Consider the following 13,760-nt stretch of genomic DNA (forward strand, 5'->3'; position numbering starts at 1 on the left):
ATGTCGGAGCACCCAAAGAGAAACCCATACATTAAAGGCTACCATCTGTTGATGGTAGCTTTTTAAAATGTCTCACATTGATAAGAAATTTTTCGTGTGCCATTTAAGCCAATCGTAAAAATTGGCCTAAAAAAAACAAATTACTTTTAAGTCTTACAGCAGATTAAAAAAAAATCTACATTAGGAAAAGCTGGAGCACCCAGAGAGAACCTGTTTTTTTCATCATATTAAAATTTATTTTTTTTCAGTTTGAGGGGAAATGAGAGGAAATAAGTTTTTGCACAGTTGCAAAAGCTGAAGCACCCAGAGAGAACCTGTTTTGCCCCTAAAAACAGATTACTTTTTAGAACTGCCTGGAAACGTAAAGTTCACAATCTTGATTGTTTCCTTGATAAGAGGAAGGGGCTGGTGTCCGGATTTGAAAGGTCCATTTCTTCCTTGGATTTGCCCCGGTTTAATGCTGGGAAGTTTTGGGGAGCTCGTTTGGGCATCCTTATCTAAAATGAATGGAAAATGTGGGTGTTTGGACTGGACGATAAAATTTTGAAGTTCATGCTGTTTAAGGACTTTGAAAGAGGGAGAGGTTTTTTGGGCATTTTTCTCCAAAATCAATTGCTGACGGTTGTTTCTGGGATTGATCTTTGTATCTCTAACATTCAGAGGTTGGGCTGAGCAGCTTGTAGGGCTAGAGTGTCTCAGTCGGGCAGTTCTGTGTGAAATCAATCGACGAGAGGAGTTTTTGGGATTTGCAGTTTCTGGAGGTCTGGGCTGCCTTACTTTGACTTTTGCATCTGAAATAAATGTCTCACGATCATCTGAAGTGACACTGATTTTCCGAGGTTCTTCAGCCTGATAAGACAGCAACTCATCATCCAGCTGCTTTTGGTTGTCAGGCAAAAACTTCATGTCAGGATATTTGTCAGCATCCTCAATCTCTTTGACTTCCTTAATCTCTTTCGTTCTGAGCTGGAAATGACTGAATATTCTTTCTGTTTCTTCGTGCAGTTCTTTGGTGACTTTACTCTTCATAGACTCTAAGGATTTCTTCTCTCTTAGAAATGCTGCATCAAGATTCTGTCTTTTTATGTCAGCAAGTTGATCAGACACCAGCTTTGACTGGCTTTTTCTAAAAGCGTACAGTTCAGAATCTGTGTAAGTTGTTGATGGCTTGATCAAATATTCCTCTTTGTTGTCTAGATAATCAGTTTTCTCCTGTTGCCTCTTGGCCTGAAGCAATGCTATCTCCTCTAACCTTTCTTTCATTAAAGCCTGTTTGTTTATCACATCTCTCCGGTGGCGTTCTCTTATTTCTTGTTTTTCCGATTCCTTGAAACCATCCCTTCTCTTTGATGCCTCCATATCTTCTTTTTTCTGCCGCTCTTGCTCAAATTGCTTCTGCGTTGACTGTTCAACATAGCGATCAGCATAAATCTTGTTTATAAATCTCTGTCGAGTCGCCTTTGTTTTTTCTAACTGCATCTTTTGACGCTCAATATCAATCATCTGTTGCTGAAGTTCGTGCTCTTTCTCTCTTTCATATCTGTGCATCGCTGTTTTCTGTGCAATTTCGTTGTCATAATCCTCTTTGCTGTACACCTTGTCCACTCGAATTTTGTTCATAGTTGTAAAATATCTGTCAGATCTTCTTGGTTCCATGGTGATCGAAATACAAGACTTTCTTCCAATCTTTCTTCCGATCTTGATGGTTGCAAGCTCTTCCGAAGCGCTCTGTTGCTGTCTTTCTTCGACAATGAGATTTAGAACTTTAAAACCAAGCTTATGCAGTGGCATTCACTGTGACATCATAACCGATGTAACTTCTAGAATGTTAATGACGTAATACCTTTGACGCATTGCTAATGACCAAATATGGGTCCAGCTCACCATCGAACGAGTTTCGGACGTCACGTGACCAGGGTTGTTTACGCCGCTACATTGTCAGGAAACGGAGGAGCGTGTAATCCGAGATAAACCATGTATTACATGCGTCTTGTTTTTGTTTTTTTAGTGGGTGCGCGGATGCGCGTTGGGTAGAAAGAGGAAGAAATCATAGGCATAGTATAAAGAGTGGACCCCGCATCGACCGCTTTCGCCTATGGGCGCTGACGAGATTTGGGGGCGCCATCTTGGGTCGGTTGACAGCTCTGCTCAGTGTAATGTGTTGACCAGGCGCAAAATCAATTTTAATCAACTATAAGTCGCTGAATATTTAACTAATTTCCACGTTTTTTTGTTTGTTTTTGCTGAAAACTTTAAAACTATCTATTTTAACAAACGGTTCAGTGCATTTAAATATCCTTAGTGGGGTTAAAAGTAATAGAATATTCTGATAGGATTTATGTTGCAAAACACTGCCACTCATACATTTTTATATATTTTTTTATTACTACATACACGAACACCTTTATACACACACACACACACACACGTGTATATGTATATTCACACACATATGTGTATATATATATATATATATATATATATATATATATATATATATATATATATATATATATATATATATATATATATATATATATATATATGAACCGAATGTCGATGTCAAAGCAAAAACTATGAATAAAGCTGCTGGACAGTTTTCGTAATTTTTATTTTTTTTTATTAACATCATATATGACAACAGATGTACACAAATCTGAAAAACCTGAAGAAGCCGATCCAACTTGCTTCTGTACTTGCAGAGAAAACGAAAAGACAATAAAAAGTTTTTTTTTTTTAAATAAATAAAATAATAATGGTTTTCGTTAAAATCAATCTCGCTTCAGATCGATGTTTGTTTTCACATTTAACCTTTGTGCACCCTTAACAGTCACAATTTATGTTGTCTGCTGCAAACCTACAGTAGAATTGATGATAAATAAAAGGAACAGCTATTGGTCTCCCGGATAACTTACTGCTAATATCCTAGTTATACGTAACTACGGTCTGTTTTAAATATAAAACTTGTCCTCTTTAGCTCTACCACTGTTCAGAGTGCTACGAGCGTTATTACAGCATTTATATGGAGAATTAATGTTGATTTAATGGTGTTTGTGTAACTTCAGGATTATCTCCAGCTAATGTAAACAATGGCCACAGGAGATGGATAGAAACGTCATTTCCGGCCCATCGTTCGCTTACAGTGCCCTCTAGCTTCCTAAATTACCGATTCGAGTCTGAATTAATCCTGGAGAAATTCAATTCAATTCAATTCAATTCAATTCAATTTTATTTATATAGCGCCAAATCATGAAACATGTCATCTCAAGGCACTTTACAAAGTCAAGTTCAATCATATTATACAGATTGGGTCAGATTATACAGATTGGTCAAAAATGTCCTATATAAGGAAACCAGTTGATTGCATCAAAGTCCCGACAAGCAGCATTCACTCCTGGGGAACCATAGAGCCACAGGAAGAGTCATCTGCATTGTACATGGCTTTGCTGCAATCCCTCATACTGAGCAAGCATGAAGCGACAGTGGGAAGAAAAACCACCCATTAACGGGGGAAAAAAACCTCCGGCAGAACCGGGCTCAGTATGAACGGTCATCTGCCTCGACCGACTGGGGTTACAGAAGACAGAACAGAGACACAACAAGAGAAACAAAAAAGCACAGAAGCACACATTGATCTAGTAATCTGTTCTACATTAGATGGTAGTAGCGGGTGAGCCGTCTTCTCTGGATGATGTCACAGTTAACAGAACGCCAGACCAGGTGTACCTACTATGAAGAGAAAAGAGAGAGAACAGAAAGTTAAAGCAGAAATGACAACACATAATGCATAATTGAAGAACAGTAGAACTCAATAGAGTGAGAAAATTAGATCCTGATATACTCCAGTAGCCTAAGCCTATAGCAGTAAAACTATAAAGGTAGCTGAGAGTAACATGAGCCACTAGTTATAATTTTTGTCAAAAAGAAAAGTTTTAAGCCTAGTCTTAAAAGTAGACAGGGTGTCTGCCTCACGGACCAAAACTGGGAGTTGGTTCCACAGGAGAGGAGCCTGATAGCTAAAGGATCTGTCTCCCATTCTACTTTTAGAGACTCTAGGAACCACCAGCAGACCTGCGGTCTGAGAGCGAAGTGCTCTGTTAGGAACATACGGGGTAATCAGAGCTCTGATATATGATGGAGTTTGATTATTAAGGGCTTTATATGTTCGAAGAAGAATTTTAAATTCTATTCTTGATTTAACAGGAAGCCAATGAAGGGAAGCTAAAATTGGAGAAATATCATCCCTCTTGTTGATTTTCATCAGAACTCTTGCTGCAGCATTTTGGATCAGCTGAAGGCTTTGAACTGCATTTTGTGGACTTCCTGATAGTAAAGAATTACAATAGTCCAGCCTTGAAGTAACAAATGCATGGACCAGTTTTTCAGCATCACTCCTGGACAGAATGTTTCTAATTTTGGCGATATTCCGGAGGTGAAAAAAGGAAACTCTGGAAACCTGTTTAATAAGGGATTTAAATGACATGTCTTGGTCAAAAATAACACCAAGATTTTTTACTTTATTACCAGAGGCCAGGTTAATGCCACCCAGATTAAGTGATTGGTTAAGAAGTTTATTTTTTGAGGACTCTGGCCCAAAGATTACAACTTCGGTCTTGTCAGAATTTAGATGCAGGAAATTTAAAGTCATCCAGCTTTTGATGTCATCAAGACATGACTGCAGTCGAAGTAATTGATTGGATTCATCAGGATTTATGGATAAATATAGCTGAGTTTCATCAACATAACAGTGGAAATTAATCCCATGCTGTCTGATAATTTTGCCTATCGGAAGCATATATATAGTAAAGAGAATTGGTCCAAGGACTGAACCCTGTGGTACTCCACAGGTGACCCTAGAGTTTGAGGAAGATTTATTATTAACATGAACAAACTGGAATCTGTCCGACAGATAGGATTTAAACCAGCCAAATGCTTTCCCCTTAATCCCTACAGTATGTTCAAGTCTTTGTAGGAGAATATTGTGATCAATAACAGCTATTTTAAAAGCCTGTGGTACATATCCATTCACCAAGGATAGATTAATCATGTCCAAAATAGGGCCACTGATCAACGGGAATACCTCCTTAAATAATTTGGTTGGGATTTGGGTCTAACATACAGTACAGACCAAAAGTTTGGACCCACCTTCTCATTCAAAGAGTTTTCTTTATTTTCATGACTATGTAAATTGTAGATTCACACTGAAGGCATCAAAACTATAAATCAACACATGTGGAATTATATACTTAAAAAAGTGTGAAACAACTGAAAATATGTCTTATATTCTAGGTTCTTAAAGTTGCCACCCTTTTGCTTTGATTACTGCTTCGCACACTCTTGGCATTCTCTTGATGAGCTTCAAGAGGTAGTCACCTGAAATGGTCTTCACTTCACAGGTGTCCCCTGTCAGGTTTAAAAAGTGGGATTTCTTGCCTTATAAATGGGGTTGGGACCATCAGTTGTGTTGTGCAGAAGTCAGGTGGACACACAACTGATAGTCCTACTGAATAGACTGTTAAAATTTGTATTATGGCAAGAAAAAAGCAGCTAAGTAAAGAAAAACGAGTGGCCATCATTACTTTAAGAAATGAAGGTCAGTCAGTCTGAAAAATTGGGAAAACTTTGAAAGTGTCCCCAAATGCAGTTCCAAAAACCATCAAGCGCTACAAACAAACTGGCTCACATGAGGAGCGCCCCAGGAAAGGAAGACCAAGAGTCACCTCTGCTGTGGAGGATAAGTTCATCCGAGTCACCAGCCTCAGAAATCGCAGGTTAACAGCAGCTTAGATTAGAGACCAGGGGCCCGTTCTTTGTACGTTGCTTAAAACATCCGAGATCAAATGACACATCCAAGATGATTTCATCCGGCTAATCATGATCCAGCTAATTGGGTTCTTCCAACACACCTGTTTATGATTAGTATAGCTGGATTGAGTTATCTGAGATAAACCTTTCAAAGTAAACTAAACTTCATAATAATATGGCCTGAACAAATCTTCTTACAGAATAAGATAAAAATAAAAAGCATATTTTCTGTTGTTTCACACTTTTTTGTTAAGTATATATTTCTACATGTGTTAATTCGTAGTTTTGATGCCTTTAATGTGAATCTTCAATTTCCACAGTCATGAAAATAAAGACAACTTGAATGAGAAGGTGTCATGGTTTAAGTTGTCTGGCTTCTTTCTTGTTTTGTAGTTCACCCAGCTCTCCCTCCCACAGTCATTAGTCACACCTGTTGGTAATCAGTCAGATGCATTTCACCTCCTAGTCTCCCTATTTAAGCCTCCCTCTGTCTCACTCTTGTGCCGGTCCGACTTCAGTCACCACCTCCCATGCCAATCCACGTTTGCCTTTGAAGATTTGTTCCTCTCGAGTTAAGGTTAGTCTAGCCAGTCATTCTAAGGACTGTTACCCTCTGTGTTTCCCTGGAGAAGTTTCAGCTCTGTGTCTTGGCGTCTCTTCTGGACTGCTAACCTGACTAGCCGCCCAGGAGATGCGCTGCTCTGAACCACACTGTCTCCTAAGAACTGCTACTCGCACCTCTGTGCTTCCTGGCCACTTTGGTCGTTATGGACTCTAGCTCCGGGCTGTCAGCTCCTATCGTCACCTACACCTCTGATCCTCTGCAACCCTGACCCTCCGGACTTCATCATCCACCATCCAGTACCTCTTGTTAATAAACTCTTTAAAAACCTTCAGTCCCGTGTGTGCGTCCTGAGTACACCGGTAAACAAACATGACAGAAGGTGTGTCCAAACTTTTGGTCTGCACTGTACAGGTAGGTTTAAATGAAGCTAAAATTCTAAACAGTTCAAACACAGCGCAGGTTCTAAGGATTCCTCCAATGCTGCCTCACTTACTGAGGACGAGGTAATCATGTTTGGGAGGATGCCAATTATTTTATTTTTAATGGAATCAATTTTATTTATGAAGAATCCCATAAAGTGATTACTGCTAAGAGCTAAGGGAAAGGATGGATCAACAGAGCTATGACTCTGTAAATTTGGCAACTTTAATGAAGAGAAATCTAGGATTATTTTTAATCTCTTCAATTAATGATTAAAAATATGCTGCTCTAACTCAGTGAAGGGTCTTTTTATACAACAGTAGACTGTTTTTCTAGATCAGGTAGGATTCCTCATGGTGTGTAGAGCACTATTTTCTCTTCAATTTCCTAGCATTTTTTTTTTTTACAAAAAGAACGCAGCTCTAAATTAAACCAGGGAGCCAGCTTCCTGTGAATAATCGCCTTCTTCTTCAAGGGAGATACACTGTAATGCAAAACGCAACGTATATAACTATTAGTAAGACATTTACAGTTAAATAAATAAATCATTCTCATTTGTCATCCAGGATGGAAGTAACATTCCCTATAAACGATCGTTCCTCTCCATCAACATCTTAGTAAATTTTTTCTCTTTTCAAACCTAGAGGTACGATCCAGAACTACTTTGGTTCAGACTGTAGCTTGTACTTACTTCCTGGTTCCTGAGCCAATCATTTGAGAATTCCCAAAATAGTGCGCAGCATTTGGTATTTTATTTTGGCGAAAGAGCAGCAGCCTGCAAACATGGAAACCAGCAAAAGAAGCAGACCAGATTTAGAACAGAATAAAACATCTTATACCTGTATTGTGGAAGTAAAAATTCAGTGCAGTTTTACAGCACCAATCAACTGTTGAGTTAATAGCTAGTCTCCGTGAAAGGCATAGTGTATGTGTTGTTTGGGTTTTAACCATTAAGTTACTTAAAGCTCCTTTAAGTCTTTCATACAGTAGTTATGACATACCATCCGCCTCCATCAGCCAGTCATTCCAGAAGATCATCATCATCTGGGTTTCCACCCTCCTCTTGTTACTCCCTGGCAGAGAAAGTTGCACACAAATAAGATTTAGCATAAGGGTGCTCCGATTGATCGGTCACTGATCGTTATCGGCCGATAAAGGCTTTAAATAATTTGATCGGCGGTCTCCATAAAGGCTGATCAGATGGGCCGATGAGACGCACTAACGTGACTCTCCCAGATGGATTTGCTCCGCATATCCATCTGGAAACCTTCCGTTGAAGTAATTTTGGGAAGGGGCGAAAATACTGGTTAGCTGATTGGCCTATGTTGGTGATACACGGGCCAAATAAACCAATCAGATCAACGAAGCATATGACGTACTAACAGAGCGATGACGAAAACAACCACAAGCCAGGCTGCTCTTGCTGCTGCAGGTAAAGGCTCGTTAGCTCAGCAAATAAGCAACATGTCGGCAAAGAATATTTGCCGTTTGCTCTTCTTTCAGTGAAGAAATACTCTGTAATTCTGATAAAACTTGCTCGATAGCTCGTTGCGCTACTAGACAGGAGCAAGTTTGGAAGCGACTGGCACCGAGCTCCCAGAGAAAGTACCACGAGCTGGCTCCTTACACGCTATGTATGCTGAGTTGTTGGATGAAGACGGGGAACATGGTGGCGGTGACATCAGCAGCTCAACATAATCGCAGATGAATCTCTACCTTTCAGAGCCAGTCATCCCACGGAGCGGACAGCTGCTTGTTTTTTGGCGAGACAATAAAAGTCGTTTCCCCGCTCTCGCACAAGCAGCACAAGCCTACCTCTGTGCTCCATGCACAAGTGTAGATAGTGAGCGACTTCTTAGCACAGCAGGGAATATTGTAGAGGAGAAGAGGAACAAGCTGTCTGCCAAAAATGCAGAGATGCTTATATTTCTAAAGAAAAATCTGCCATTGATGCTTAACAAGTAAGCTTTAAGAGAAATGGCTTTACTAATCTCTATTCCTCTTCTTTCTTTCTCATTGACTCATGATTTCCATGCTATGCACTTTAAATGTATGTAGATTTAAATGAGCTAAAAGAACATTTAAAGTTAGCATTTGTTTGAAATTTACAAAACTTTATTACTACTGAAAAATGTCTGCAGTGATTAAAAGGACATTTTAGATTTTGAGCTAGGACAAAAAGCCAAACAATTACTGATATATTATCTAAAGATGTGTGACTGTTCCGTCATGGCTTCTATTTTCAGTTAATTACCGCAGGACAAGCCTAAAATACATACCTTATGCCTTTTTATCATGGCATCCCAAAATATTTGATTTTGTTCTCTTTCCTCTGCACTTTAAGTTTAAGTACACTTGTGTAAATTAACAATGACAGATTTTTTTCTATCTTATTTAGAAATAAGGCTTATTTGTTAAGCTCTAAGCTGTTTAAGATGTTTCTAAGGAAGTAAAATGTTGAACGTTTCCTGTTAATAAAAGTATACAGTTGACAATTCACAATACATTGTCTTCTGTTAATTTTAATACATATACATTTTTGTTAAGACTATTAAAATTGAATATATGACATGATAAATAGAAGGCTTCAGATAGACCCAGTGATCGGTGACCCGTGATCGGTATCAACCAATACTGCTTTCAGCAATCGGTGATCGGCCCCAAAAATCCTGATCGGAGCACCCTTAATTTAGCATGACTTAAAAAGAGACAAAACTGACTGGTTTTACTTACAAGGCAGTATCTTAGCCTGAAATGTTTAATATAAGCAATTCTGGAATGATTACATAGTTGAATTAATTAATTAGGTTCACTATTTGGCAAGAAACAGTTTTTCTTGCCCACTCTTAATTCATAAACACTTATGAATGAGTTATAAGTTGTTTACTGCTTAACCAAAGCATGGTGTTGATATCATGACAATCATGAAGCAGGCCTGCTTTATGAAAGATGTGCAAAGCCTGATTGAGATCTATCCAAAACATTATGGGCTCTTTGGAAGTCAGTAGGGAAGGTTGATTCAAATTTCAAGAATAAATTTGATTCCAATTCTCAGGATTTAGAATAGATTATTTTCAATTTGATCTCAAATTAAATCTCTGGTATTAATTTTTTTTTTAGCTGTTAGTTATGCATTATATTGATACTAGTATCATTGTATTAACAATTAACTGCAAATTGATAAAGTAAAAGGAGTTAATGGCGGTCTTAAGGACCAAAGCCTCTCCCTGAATGTTGAGACATTTGTTTTCACAAACATGCTGTGGAGCAGAAAACCCAAACAGATCCAGGGTTGAAAATATAGACACCTGAGAATATCTACAGCTGCTATTTCTGTTTAATTCACTAATACTTTACTAAACCAAAATGAAAATAAATGTGAACACTAACCTAGCGTAATGTTAAAATTATGACATTAAAAATCCCCCCCCCGGGCTGGAGTGTGAAGGCTCCAGTGAAGTATAGTGCGTCAATGCCTCCGACCACTAGGTGGAGATTGGCGCTTTGTTTTGTTTTTGCCCTGCTGAGGTCTCAGCGCAGAAGAAGTAGTAATAGCCTAACGCCGTTGTTAGGCTAAAGTCGGTTCTCTGGCCGTTTCTCAATATGCGTTCTTGAGCGTTCTCGTGTGCTCGTGTGCTCGTGACACGTCATCAGCCTCAGCCCGAGCACTGTTCCAATGCTGAGAACGCCAAATCGAGAACGCGCCGAATTCCCCGGATGTTGTTCTCGCCCGCCCTCTTTATCGAGCATGCATCAGAGCAGACTTGTGCGTTCTTCAGACTGTCCGCTTGCCCAGAATGCACCGCGGCCGCAGCTTGATTCGAGACAGCGCAAACAGAGCTCACAGCGGTAAGTTAAAAATTCCCTTTTCTGCTGCTGTTGTTGTTCAAAACTACGTTTTAAGATCGTTTGAGGCGAGAACAATATCCTTTTAAGTTTTCTCTATGTGGCCTGTTTACAGAGTTAGTGCGTAATTAAAAAAAGTAGTGTGCATAATATCGCTGGTTATGATTTATTTGTTTTGTGTTTATCTGACTGACGTGTGTTGCTTTATTAACTCAATACTTGCTGGAATAAATTGTATATTTCTGCCAAGGACGACAGCAGCATATAAAATAAATAAATAAAATCTACAAATGTTTTCCTATCTAAGTGAGTTTATTCTGAGTCAGGACACGGATAACTGAGAGGAGAAAGAGGGAAAGAAAATAATAGTAATAATAGTATATGAAAAAACAGACATTTATTTTATACAAATGTTTTATCTTTGGAACAGAATGAAGGTGTAATATATTCAACAAATTATTAACAGTTACTAACATGGTTTAAAACAATGAAATAACTCATTAAGATCTTATACAAACAGACAATGCCTATAAACTTACAATTAAAAATAATTGGTGGAATGGAAATTAATTTGCGCATTATTTTATGTATTTTTCCAGGTGGTGAAAACAAAAGAAATGAAGCAGCATGTGAACAAGACTCCAACTGATCTACATTAGGTCAGGTGTAGTCATGTTCACTTAAACATGCAGCCAGCTGGAGCAGCTCCCTGTCTTCAGCAAACGTGAGGCGGACCTCCAGCACCCTTAAGAAGATGGAACGCCACCGTGTCTTCAGAGCACCAAAGACACGCTCAATGATGTTTATCAGCCTTGGCGTGGTGCCTGTTGTAGCGTGCCTCCACTTGACCTGTACCAAATATAAAATTAACTTGTAATTTAGGTAATATGCTGATCTGTCTTAATCTTCTATCCAATTAATATCATCTATCAATTGTGTGTCATTGCTAGCTCTATTTAAGGACAAGAAGGTAAGAGATCTTACTGGCAAGCTGTTTCCCTATAGGATGCTCCACAGGCCAGCCAGTAGAGGGTCACCAGCACCTCTATCTCCTGTGGCCATCCATGGACCTTCTGGATGGGCAGCAGCTGAAAGAGGAGGACGATGGTGACCCTTCTTAGCCTGAAGGCTGGTTTCAGGTCCCCTTCATTAAAAAATATTTGGAGGATTGGCACAGAAGTGTTTATCCTCACATATTTTGTTTCTGTTTCTTCCTGTAAATAAAAAATGCCAAATGTTAATTGTTTTTTGTCACGTTTTCTATGCATAAAACTATACCTGTTTAACATGCAGATTATTATAGTTCTCAAGAAAGAAAAGATAAAATGTATAGTGTTGTAAAACTAGTCAAGTATAGTAAATAACAAATGGCTTCCCTTCTCTGGTATTTTTACCATTTCACTGAAAAAATGGGCTGAACTAACTGCACATAATTTATAGATTAATCACTGTAAAGGTGGACAGACATAAAAATGTTTTTTTTTTTTCCTTTCTTAAAGGTATACTATGCAACCGGGGTTGATTTTCCAGCGAGGCTCCCCCAAGAGGGCGAAAGTAAAAGTGCACTGTCGTAAAGATGCTCAGCTGTTCTGGTTCCTCCGTCAAGCCAGGCGCGGTTGTTTTGAGCTTAGCAGACAGGCGAACGCAACGAAAAGTGGAAAAAAGGGCAGTACAAACAATGACTAACACAGTGAAGGTATGAACATCAAGCTTCCCGCAGCGCTATCTTGGCGAGGCGGCCGGCCGGCCGGCCGCCGCCGCCGCCGCCTCGCCAAGCCGCCGCCGCCGCCGCCGCCTCGCCAGTTTTATTATTATTATTTATTTATTTATTTATTTATGTTGGCGAGACGCCACCGCCTCGCCAAGCCGCCGCCGCCGCCGCCTCGCCGCGGTAGCGTCTCGCCAACATAAAAAAAAAAAAAAAAATAATAATAATAATAATAATAATAATAATAATAATAATAATAATAATAATAAAACTCGATATGCTTGCATGTTTATTTGACGTTAACACGCGGTTCTTTGTTTTTGTTTTCGCCCGTGCATATAGTGAATGGCAGGGCAAAAACACGGAGTTCTCGTAAAGGGAGACTTCTGTGTGTGCGGGCCGTAAGCTCCTGCAATTGCAAGTGCGGTATTTCCCCCACAGACCCCCAGGGCGGCCGAGAAAACCTTTGTTCGACCTGAAATGACTCATTTAATCATCCAAAACGGTATGGAACACATTAATTAACTGAAAAATGTTGCATAGTATGCCTTTAATGATCAATGCTGTGAAGGTTAGGAGGTGCAATAAAGTAGCTTAACCCTACTGTTATTAATGTTAAAACTGGGTCTTCATTTTTATTAATATAGGAAAAATAGTCACAATTTCAACCTGATCACGTTTTTAATATCATCATCAATGGTTTTTTTTTTAAAGATAAAAGTAGGAAATAGGCTGTCAATCTTAAAATGCCTACCAGTTGGCAATAGATGGGTGAGCAAAGCCTGCCTTCTGAGCCTCCTCTGCTGCATCAATCTTCTCCTTGCTCGGATTTTCCTCAACTGCATCACCTCCTCTTCAGCCTGCTGGTAAAGCTGACCAACGACCGAAGCAACAGCAATATTGCTCGTATCGCTCATTTTGCTTCTACAAAGTGCTGATTTTTAAAGAAGATTCAATCGCCTCTGCAACTACAACAATTACAACTCCCCACAAAGAAATTCCCGCTGTTGCTTGTTGTATACCCACAGTTCTGTAATTATTTTAGATATTTTTTATACTTTTTAGAAATTAATTTAAATAAAAAACGTTTTCAATAAGATATGATGGTGTAGTGTATAGTTTTGAACGTTAAAGGAATGCTCAAGCGCTGTGGGTGTGATGACGTCACGAGTATACTTCTGTTCCAATGCACAATACGTGCTGCGTGCCTTTAGAGAGGAATTCAAACAATATATTAGATCTCTCGAATATTCAAAAAATAGAAAAGCCATTAAGACAATGGATTTGTGTTCTTACTTTAATATCTTTCTCAGTTAATTTTTCATTTATTTATTGGCTTTTCGATTTGTTTGTGCTTGATATGTAACACCCTGGCATTACTGTCTTGTCTGTTTTATTACTCATTTGTATTGTTAA

General features: G+C 39.0%; 1 long non-coding RNA gene across 1 annotated transcript; it reads right to left on the reverse strand.

Moving 5' to 3' along the window:
• Positions 1-7,183: 7,183 nt before the first annotated feature.
• On the reverse strand, positions 7,184-8,101 carry LOC118562974. The gene is made up of 2 exons (XR_004930933.1): positions 7,792-8,101; positions 7,184-7,565 (listed from the first exon to the last, which is right to left on the reverse strand). It is a non-coding gene; the product is annotated as an uncharacterized LOC118562974 (long non-coding RNA).
• Positions 8,102-13,760: the final 5,659 nt, after the last annotated feature.

The sequence above is a fragment of the Fundulus heteroclitus genome, chromosome 4 (assembly GCF_011125445.2).
Source record: "Fundulus heteroclitus isolate FHET01 chromosome 4, MU-UCD_Fhet_4.1, whole genome shotgun sequence".
NCBI classification, from domain to species: domain Eukaryota; kingdom Metazoa; phylum Chordata; class Actinopteri; order Cyprinodontiformes; family Fundulidae; genus Fundulus; species Fundulus heteroclitus.